The sequence below is a fragment of the Lygodium microphyllum genome, chromosome 29 (genome assembly GCF_053477565.2).
Source record: "Lygodium microphyllum isolate KBCC chromosome 29, Lygodium_microphyllum_v1.1.10, whole genome shotgun sequence".
Taxonomy (NCBI): Eukaryota; Viridiplantae; Streptophyta; class Polypodiopsida; order Schizaeales; family Lygodiaceae; genus Lygodium; species Lygodium microphyllum.
In genome coordinates this window covers 10,840,290-10,851,166 of record NC_141163.1, presented here as the reverse complement: position 1 = coordinate 10,851,166, position 10,877 = coordinate 10,840,290, and positions in this window count along the sequence as shown.

Sequence of the window (10,877 nt, the reverse complement as noted above, 5' to 3'; positions counted from 1 at the left end):
GAATGAAGCGAACTCCTCTTTCTATGGAGACCTATGCATAGACCTTCTAGTGTACACTAAGGTATGTCAAGAGCTTGACATAGAGTCGTAGGCCTGATTGTATTTGTGTCTGCTTGTGCAATTTGTTGATAATTTGCCTTTAAGGGTACTTTAATGCATGTGTTTTAATTAACATTCTTTTTTTGAAAAGTTATGTTGCTGTACTTTACCTAAATCCTTATTCTGATTATGCTAACATCATTTTCTGATTGTGCATGTTACCTTTGACAATACCCAGAGAGCAAGATGAGTTGAGGGATGACAAATGAGGAGCTGCAGGAGATCTTCACGAGTATGTCTCCAGATTAGATGGCCTGCTTTAGAGATATGGCGGACTAGGAGTTGTCATGGTCAACATCTGGCCATTTTGCATAGCCTATCTCAGCACACTACTCTGATGCTCCGATCTCTAGTAGTAGGCGGAGTTGATGCTCTAGACTGGCCCGAGAGGGAGGGAGTGGTTTTGGGAGGTGCTGCGAAGATGTAGATGTTGTGAGCCCATGAGCGGTCCTTGCTTTCATACCAGTTAGAGAGGGTGGCTTAGGTGGGTCTTGTGGAGGTACCGATGCAGTGTCCCCGTGTCATCAATCTAGTGAACACTTGTCACCTCCAAGGTTTGTTACTTCTATAGGGACATCTACTCCAAGTTTGGCTCAGTTGTTTGTAGGGTGGTACCCATATGGTGCTACTTCAAGAGATACCACCCCCGTAGGTATAGGAGATGTACAGGGGTCTCCTGGTTATGCCTAGGAGCATGGTCATATGTGGGAAAGGCCACACCTTAGATATACCCCAATAGGGTATGGGTACCTCATAGATGAGAAAACATATGTTGTGATCATGAATGATGAGGGGAGAAGGGTGATGGCTTACATGAGAGAGTTGTGCCCACAAGTATTTAGGCACAATGTTTTAGACCATTGGAAGAATATATCGGAGAGGGGAGCAAGGACTATGTGGTAGCGTCCTTGCACGAGGAGTTTCTAGTACTTACCTACAACTTCCGGATAGGTTTTTCATTGGGTGGATGATGGATTGTATGCGTGCATACATGCAATGATGCTCCTAGTTGCCCAATGTTGGGCTCTGAAGCACTAGGATGGTGTGGCCTAAGCCAAAGAAGAAGTCTCCAAAAGAACTCATAGACTGAAATGGCCTCCTTTGTCCTCATCACCAAGTCCTCCACTCTACTAGTTGAGTTTTGGCTTTGGAAGTTGAGAGGTTAAGATGAAGACTAAAGGCTACTTGTGCACTTAGGTCAAGATGTGATTGTGGGAAGCTTTGTGAATTAGAGGTGGCTCTGATATCATGTTGAAATATTAGAGTGGGAACATGGAAATGTGTGCATAAGGGGGAGAAGAGAGCTCAAGTACAAGAAAGAAATCTTGCGTATTCAGTTGCTCAAAGTACAACTAGAGTACACTCTCTCATCTACATTGAGAGTGACCTTTGGGCTATTTATATAGCCATTGGAAGCTAGGCTTAGGGTTTCTCTAGTTGTCCTCTAGTCAATTTATACCTCACCTTCCCTCATGTACCCTTTCTTACATAGGATTCCTATGCTGTACTTCCAACAACCACATAGAAGCTTGAGGTTGGCCGCTATATCCATCAGAGAAAGAGAGTGACAAAATGAGGAAGAGATTATGGGACTTCTTTTGATCTTTTAATTTTCTACTCTCTTAGTGGTATTATAGGTGAGCAGATTGGATGTAGATTAGTGGCTTGAGAAGCTATATGTCAAAATTGTGAGGCGATTGAGCTTCCTTTCGCCAAATAGACTACAACAAAAAAGCCATCCTTGGTGAGTTTACTCCAGCCTTTGAGTTAGTTGTGTGTTCTTGCATTTGAGGAAATAGAGCAAAGGAGTAAGACAATTCAAAGCTAGGGCACAAGCTAGCTATGTGAGCAATATCTTGAAACCATTGAGAAAGGAAACTCTTGAAAGAATAAGAGTCCCAGCTATTGTGTGAAAGTCCAACGTTTTTTGTTTCCATTGTTGGGACAAAGTCAATATCCTCTCTGTTTGTGGTTGCTAATACTCTCATTATGTGTAAGAATAGAAGGTTGTGAGTGCTCAAAAAGATCGAGCTTTTTTTTTTGATTTATGATTAAAGAAAGCATGACTTATTTGAAACATGCATGGCCATCTTAGGATCACCCATTATGGTGGAATGGGAGATTGAGATTCCTTGAAAGGATTGCACCTTTGTTCTCTGATTAGAGAACACTCATTGGCATAGTTGATAGCTAGGTTCTCTCTATTACTTGAGTAGGTTGTGGTGGTGGTGGCAAAGGATGGATAGATGCCTTCCCCTTTACCTTCTACTAACTTGTACCCTTCTCCACTTGCAGTACTTTCAGCCCTGCTTGAACTAATGCTCGTTGGTTGGATGATATCGGGTGGAGCTCCCCTTGGTGTCTCTTCTATTCTTCGTATCTCTTCTATTAAGTTTCACATAGCCAGATGATATTTCTATTCATCTTTCTTTTCTTTGACTTGCCGTTGTACCTCAGCCTTTCTAGACTTCTCCATGGCAGTCTCTAGTGTGTCTTGTTCTTTTGATGGAGTCTTCTCTTGTTCACCTAATGTCTTATTGACATCCTTATTCTTTCCCCCTTTTCTAGAGCCCTTTTCCTTGCTCTTCTCTTTATCATCATTTTGTGGATCCTCTTTGGTTTTGGATTTCTCTTCTTTCTATTTTTTAATGGCTTCCAACTCCGCTTGGGCCTCTTTTGCTCTTTTTCTCCTCTCTTCCTCTGTGTTCCTTTCCCTTTGGGTTTACATTCTCTACTTTTTCTTACTGAGAGTGGCATGGCATCCTTCCTCTTATTTTTTTTGCTCTTGTCATTCTTGCTCACTAGATCTTGTCTTGCTTATGGTATCCTATGCTTTAGACATGGCCGTATTCTATCGGGCACCTGTTAGTACTTCTCTAGGGATGTTGGGATCATTCAGTGCTTCTTCAATAATGGCCATTAGTATTCCTCCAAAGGAAACCATAGATGCTCTCCCAATGGCCTTTCCCCTGGTGCATTTATGGCTTCCCATTATGACTTCTTCAGATCCTATGGGCTCACTGAGTAGTGTAGTTGTTGCATGGATGGTGCTTCTTGTATAAGCATTCAAGCCCACATCCTTCAAGTCTCTTAACACCAAATCCTCAAACATGGTGAGGTGGATCTTATTCATGGCAACATTGTGCTAGAGCACCTGAGAATAGCATGTGGATGAACGTGGATTGTAGCTGCAAGTTAGGGTCTTGCATAGCCTCGAACTTGATTCCATTGTTGCCCATTTGTTGATTTGTGGAATTGAACAAGACTGCAACATCTTTCTTTGTACGTAGTTTGAAAGGATGTTGTGGCAATCCTAGGGCCCTATGCACCAAATTTGATGAAAGTGGAATCTTCACCTTTTGCAATAGTCTCTGCACCATGATGGTCTCTATTTTCTTTTGTCCATCATAATTTGTAAGGAACTCACTGCATTTTGGGTGGTTGACCCTGCCTCCAAATTTTTCCACATACTTTGTTAAGGAGCACAGTTCCACCAATTCCTTTGCCTTCTATTCATTGTCCGCTACATGTCTAAGATTTTTTCCTTGCTTGTATCTCAGGTCTCCGTTTTGGAAGATGTCTGCATTCATATTGTACTTTGCATGTTTTGCATCCACAAAAGCAATTTGGGGCTTTCCATGTCTCTTGCAAACAACCTTTTCATTGACTCTGCCCATTTTTGGTATGCTTATAAGAAATGGAAAAAATTTGTGGTTAAGAGAGATTTGAACTGTTATACATAACCTTACATCTTTTTCTTGTCAAAATTTAAGAATTTTAAATAGAGATATAAAATGATTGAATTGGAAATGACTACATTTGCATTTGAAAACTTTCTTCCCTCCTATGAAAATTAGCAATGCTTCCTAGCTTGTAGGGGCGAGGATGGTAGGGTGGTGGAACATTGAATATAGTAGCTTATTATTGAGAGACCAACAAAAAGAAACAAACAAAAAAGAAAAATTAGAAGGAAATGCAGTTTGTACAAGTGAACGGGGGAGAGACACACAATATGTACATTAAGAAGCTTTTGTCAAACCTTTCTATAGAAGCCAATCATAGAAAATTGGATTGTAATCCATGGCAACATAGTACTCCATGTCACTTGGTATAATGCCCACATGTGTGACATAAGTGAGCATGTCTGTGAGGGAATCACTTATGTTCAAGTGGCTGGCAATGTGTAGTTCCTCCTCACATAGGACTCTATCTAAGTATGGATGCAGTAGCACATGATCTTCCAAAGGAGTGTTGCAAGTGATGGCTAGCACACAGAAAGAAGTGGGCATAGTGTAAGTGGGATCATACTCAGTGATCATGATGGCTCATCATTGCTCTGCGTTTGTCATTATTGAGAGCCAAGTCATTCCCACCATGCACGTAAGGTGAACCACTTTTGAAGGAATTCATGTTCTAATGTGGTTAGCTTCTCTAGGTTTGCTATTTTTGTCTTGGAGGATTCCATGTGGCTACATTTGAAATATGTGATCAATCGAGCTATGTATGACCTATTTCTTACTAGCTTAAGTGGCAATGAGCTTTTGGATAATAGAGGTGTGCTTGGTGAAGATGAATTTATATTCTTCCCAAGAGCAAGGCAAGCCTTTTATTGCCATTGTAGTGTCTAGGTCCAAGCAATCATAGCACTGAGAAAATAGGGTGAAGATATTGCAAAGATGACAGATGTTGTCGATAATACTCTCACCAGTATTAGTAGAGCCATGTCTACAACAAGATATAAAATTGAAGGTCTGAGGTAAGAGGGGGCAATAACTCAACAAGCGATATGGGTTTCATGTTACTTACCAATGATGTAATTTTACCTGACCTTGTTGGAGGATTTGCTTGTTTTTTGTCTAGTGTTGGTACATTTAAAGGTGTTGTGGTTGTTGTAGGTGAATTGGGAATGGCAGTGTTTGGCACACTTTTTAGGGGTGAAGGCATAGTTGTCTCTAGGGTCTGCCAGCTAGAGTCCGGTGGTGTAGCTTGCATGGATGTGTGTGGGAGGGTTATAGCCTTTGAGTAATTAGGCCTCTACTTGTGAGAAGATGGCATTGTGGGTGGAATGGGGAGTTTTTGGCTCTTGCTTACGGTGTCATAGAGTCATTCCATTCTGGCTTTAGTTGTAGGGTCTTGGTGCCTTGTTGGCTGCTACAAGGAAGCACACAATTTTTTTTTCGAGATGGAGGAGTGGAAGTTGTGGTCTTGTTCATGATGGGGTGCTTTGGTGCCATAGCCATTGGTTATCCTCATAGTATCCTTGGGCATGCAACGAGGTCTTGGGAACCCAGCATGGCCTTACATGTGTCCTTTGACCATAGTGCTACCCTCTATGTTGTTTTCTCCAAGAGTGTGCACAAGGCTTAGGTGGTCTAGAGATCAGTTCCATAGCATGTGTTAGTGTTAAATTATGTATGGATGCGTTGACCAATGATTAGTTCACTTATAGGCCGCCATTTAGTTGTCTTAGCTTGTTTTAATTCACGCAGTTTCTATTTACCCCCTCACTAGAATTGGTGATAGATGAAAATATCGATGGTAGTACATGTTTGGCTAAGGCCTAGGTGCCCTTACTAAAATCCATTATTATCCTAATAGTGGAAGTAGATGAATACATTGGGTCTCATAATCAACATTGCACTGAGTTTTTTTCCTGAAGATCCGTCCCAATAATGTTTCTTGTTCCACGCCTCAATGTTTGGAAGCATATAAAAGATAACAAGAAGGATTTTAGTCTCGATGGTAATCATGATCCTGTACTTTCCTAGCAAGGAGTATGGCTTTCCTCCACATGGGTTGATTCTAGCATTGGCCGAGATCAACTGTGACTGGTTGATATTAGTCCAATCCTCATATGTGAGTATGTTGTTGTCAGCTCCCTCATCAATTAATGCATCAAGCACATGGTCTCATGTAGTCGCAACATGTAGTTGTAGATAAGCAGTGCAATATATTTCTCATCTTCCATGTCAATTTCAATGATTGACACAACTCATATGTTGATATAGGTGGTAGCAGCATAGAGGGCTTGTGTAGTGGGTGTGCATGTGGGTAGTATTTCTTGATGCAACTTCCATGGAAGAAGCCAATCCATCTAGTGTTTTGAGCTCCACATTGCTATTTCTATTGATTTGATGGACCCTGAATGGCCCTAATCCATGAACTTAATTTTTTGCTTATGGCCCTTGATTGAATATAACAACACGAAGTTTCCCTTTTCAAAATTGCATTGTTTGATATGCTTGTCAAACCATGCCTTCCTTCGTGCCTTTTTGCAAATGAGCTCATGTGTGGAAATAAGCCGAGTTTTGAATAGACTTTCCAATTCGTTTAAATGTTCAGTCCACATCTCTTGGCATTCCCATCTCTCTTAAATAGCTAACCGCAAGCTTGGAACAAAGAACTCGACTAGCAAGATCGCTTCCATTACAAAGGTTAGCTTAAATGGCATTTGTGTCAAGATTGTGGGAGAGAAGGAAGGAGTCTCACTTGTAGCTTTCTTGCTTGCACAATGGGGGAATACACACACAGGTGGAGGCTGAAAACAGTTTTCCTCTTCTTAGTTGCGTAAGCCAAAAAGAACTCTAGTACATAGAAATAGAAGAACCCTATATATGGGTCTCAAACCAAACTCAACTAACTAAGGTCACATACTAACTGAGCCATGAACTAGAGTAGATAAGGATAGCTGTCATCTAGCTATTATTCATGGGCAGTGTACCAACCGCATCTGCAGCTAACAAGTCGGTGACATAAATGCACAACGGTCACCCTGGCATATCACGAGTGGAGCTCGATATCTCAACACTCCCCCTCGAGCTCAATCCCAATTCCTGCACACCAAGCAGGTCTCTGAACTTGCGCAGCTTCTCTGCGCCCAATGCCTTCGTGAATATGTCAGCTACCTGATCCTCTGTGCTGACATAAACTAGATCAATAAGACCTAGTAAAACCCTCTCCCGCACATAGTGATAATGCACCTCAATGTGCTTTGTTCTAGCATGATAGACTGGGTTATTTGCCAAGTGTATACTGCTCATGTTGTCACAATAAATGACAACTGGCCCATCTGTAGGAGGCTGATGCATATCATAAAGTAACTTATGCAACCAAGCTACCTCACATGCAGCCATTGCTGCGCCCCTGTACTCAGCCTCTGTGCTCGACAAGGCAACTGTAGGCTGTTTCTTGCTGCTCCAAGTGACTGCAGCACTCCCAAAAGAGAACACATATCCACTGGTAGATCGTCTATCAGAAATATTACCAGCCCAATCAGCATCAGTGTATCCATACAACTGTATCTCAACCCCAGTCTCATATAGTAGTCCATACTGCAATGTGGACTTCACATACCTGAGTATGCGTCTAGCCGCATCCAAATGAGGTTTCCTTGGAGCCTGCATAAATTGACTTACCTATCCAATAGCATAGCTCAAATCTGGCCTGGTAATAGTCATATAAATCAAACTTCCTACTATGCGTCTGTACATAGTAGGGTCTTCCAGAAGCTCACCTGCATCTGCGCTCAGCTTCACATTCTGCTCCAAAGGAATTGAAATAGGCTTACAGCCTGTCATCCCATATTTGGACAGCATGTCCAATCCATACTGCCTCTGCAAGAGCCATATCCCACTTGGTGATCTAATCACCTCAATGCCCAAGAAATAATGCAGCTCTCCCAAATCCTTCATCTCAAACTTCTGCTTCAATAGCATTTTCACATGAAGGATATCTTCATCACTATCACATGTGATAATCAAATCATCAACATAAATGACAAGCACCATAATACCTTTCTTTGTTTTTCTCACATAAAGTGAGAAATGTGCCTTGGAAATCTGAAAGCCAATAGTGACAAGATACAGTACTATCTTGTCAGACCATGCTCTAGGTGCTTGCTTCAAGCCATACAAGCCTTTCTTCAACCTACAAACAAACTCAGGATGAACATCATGCACATAACCTGGTGGTTGCTCCATATATACCTCTTCTTGCAAATCACCATGCAAGAAGGCATTCTTTACATCCATCTGATGTAAAGACCATTCCTTTGATGCAGCCATAGCAATGCCTACTCTTACGGTTGCCATCCTTGCAACCGGACTGAATGTTTCTTCATAATCAATGCCATATGTTTGTGCATACCCCTTGACTACTAATCTTGCCTTGTATCTGTTCACAGATTCATCTGCATTGTGCTTCACCTTATAAACCCACTTACAACCAATTGCATTCTTATCTTTAGGCAAAGGTACCAATTCCCATGTAGCACTTGCTTCCAAGGCATCCATTTCTTCATCCATGGCTTTCTCCCATTTTTCTTTTCCCATGGCTTGCTCAAATGAAGTGGGTTCTGGTTCCTGTATCACTTTGACCATATAGGCATAGTGAATGGTTGTAAATCCATCATATTTCAGCCTATCCACAAGATACCTAGCTCTGGTAGACCTGCGCAAAGTAGGTTCACTCCCAGATGCTCTCAAAACATCCCTGGTCTTCCTTACTCCAGGTGTAACAATAGAAGGAATACCCAACTCATCATCAATGCTTTGTTCTGAGCCACTGGATTCACCATCCACATAAGAGTGACCTGCATTCACAACAAATATGGGCTGATCAACCTTCTCTTTTCCTTTTCGTGATACCTGCATACCACTATCTGCATTGCTTTGAGAAGATTCTCCTGATCTCAATCTGCATGTCCATGGCGAAGAATGTGAACCACTGCTAGAGGACGCTCCAGGTCCACTAATATTTTTTGACTGCTGCTGTGAATTCTGTGCAGCATTACCATTTTGTGCATCTACATTATCAATCACATTTACTGGTTTATACCAGCTACTCGTCTCATAAAAAACAACATCTCTGCTCACTGTAAACTTATGAGTAGAAGGGTTATAGCATCTATACCCTTTCTGCTGCAAAGAGTAACCAATAAAGATGCACTTCTCAGCTTTTGGATCCAACTTAGATCTGAACTCATCTGGCACATGAACATAGGCAATGCAACCAAAAATTTTCAAATGAGAAATATCTGGTTTCCTACCAGTATACCTCTCCTCTGGAGTCATGCCATGTATTGCTACAGTGGGAGTCATGTTCATTATGTAGACTGCTGTAGCAACTACCTCAGCCCAATACAAATCTGGCAGGTCTTTTTCATTGAGCATGGCATGAGATACCTGTCCAATATGCCTATTTTTTCTTTGTGCAATTCCATTTTGTTGTGGGGTATGACTACATGAATATTGCTGCTTTATGCCATGCTCCTGCAAGAACCTTGCAAACTCATTTGAGAGGTACTCTCCCCCTCTATCTGACCTTAGGCATTTTATTTGCAAGCCTGTTTCTTTTTCAACCATAGCTTTAAGAGTTTTGAAATGCCCAAAAACTTCACTTTTCTTTTTTATAAAATACACCCAAACTTTTCTGCTATAGTCATCAATAAAAGTGACAAAATAATGACATCCTCCAAGAGATGCAGCTTTAGTAGTCCACACATCAGAGTGGATTAATTCCAATGGCTTCTTACTCTCTTGAACATGTTTAGGAAATGGTTTCCTTGCCTGTTTTCCAAATTGACAGGCTTCACATACCTTATGCATTTCTGCAACCTTGAATTTAGGCAATCCTGCAACAATATTTTGGGCTTGCATTGATTTAAGTCGATGTACATTAACATACCAATGCGTTTATGCCAGATATGAATATCTGCAACTACACCGGTCCCATGTGCAAATATTGCTGCACTCAATTTAGGCATGTCTGCATCCAACGTAAACATTCTGCCCTTCTTCTTTCCTTTTGCTATCAAGCGACCTTTATTTTTCATATCCTCAACAAAGCATCCATGAGAATTAAATCTGACCTGCAAGCCCTGCTCAACCATTTGACCAACAGAAACCAGGTTCTTGGTGATATTCGGGACATGAAATACATCCGACAGGTATTTCTTTTTCCCATCCTGCATAGACAAAGGAAATTTTCCAATCTGCACAATAGGATGTGCAGTATCATCACCAGTCTCCACAAATCCTAGTTTTTCCATTTTCCTTGCATCCTGCATCCATTCTGCATGACCTGTCATGTGGTTTGATGCACCTGAGTCAACATACCACACATCGTTGCTTTCTTCTGCACTTGTCACAGAATTGGTCATGTGCTGCACCATAAAAAAATGCTCATTTCTATCATCACCTTGTCTACTAGAAGATGCATAATTTCCTTGTTGCAATTTTCCATTCATGATGTCATTCTGCTTTTTATAGCAGTCTTTAGCCATATGACCCATTTTACCACAGTAGTAGCATTCAACATTACTGTTTGCATTTTGGCCTCTTTGCCATCCACCACGACCTCTTTGGCTCCCCCTGCCTCTAGAGTTACCACGTCCTCCTCCATAGGACTCGTTTTCTTGAGTTTGCTGCATATTCTGATTTCTACCACGGCCTCCAGATCGGCCTCCTCTACCTCTGCCTCTACCTCTTCCAGCATTTGAGTAGAAGACAGCTTCTTTTGAAGTTCCTCCTAAAGAAGATGCACCACCATTTCTCTACTCCTCAGAAATTAGAAGAGCAATCAACTCCTCAAAATCAGGAAATCTTTCACGGATGGAAATCGATGTTCGGAACTGTGCATAGTCCTTTCCTAGACCATTCAAGGTCACAGAAACTAAATCATCATCTTCCACTGGCGACCCAATGGAAACAAGTGCATCTACAATCTTCTTCACCTTCATGTGGTAGTCATTGATGCTCATACTTTCTCTTTGCACATTG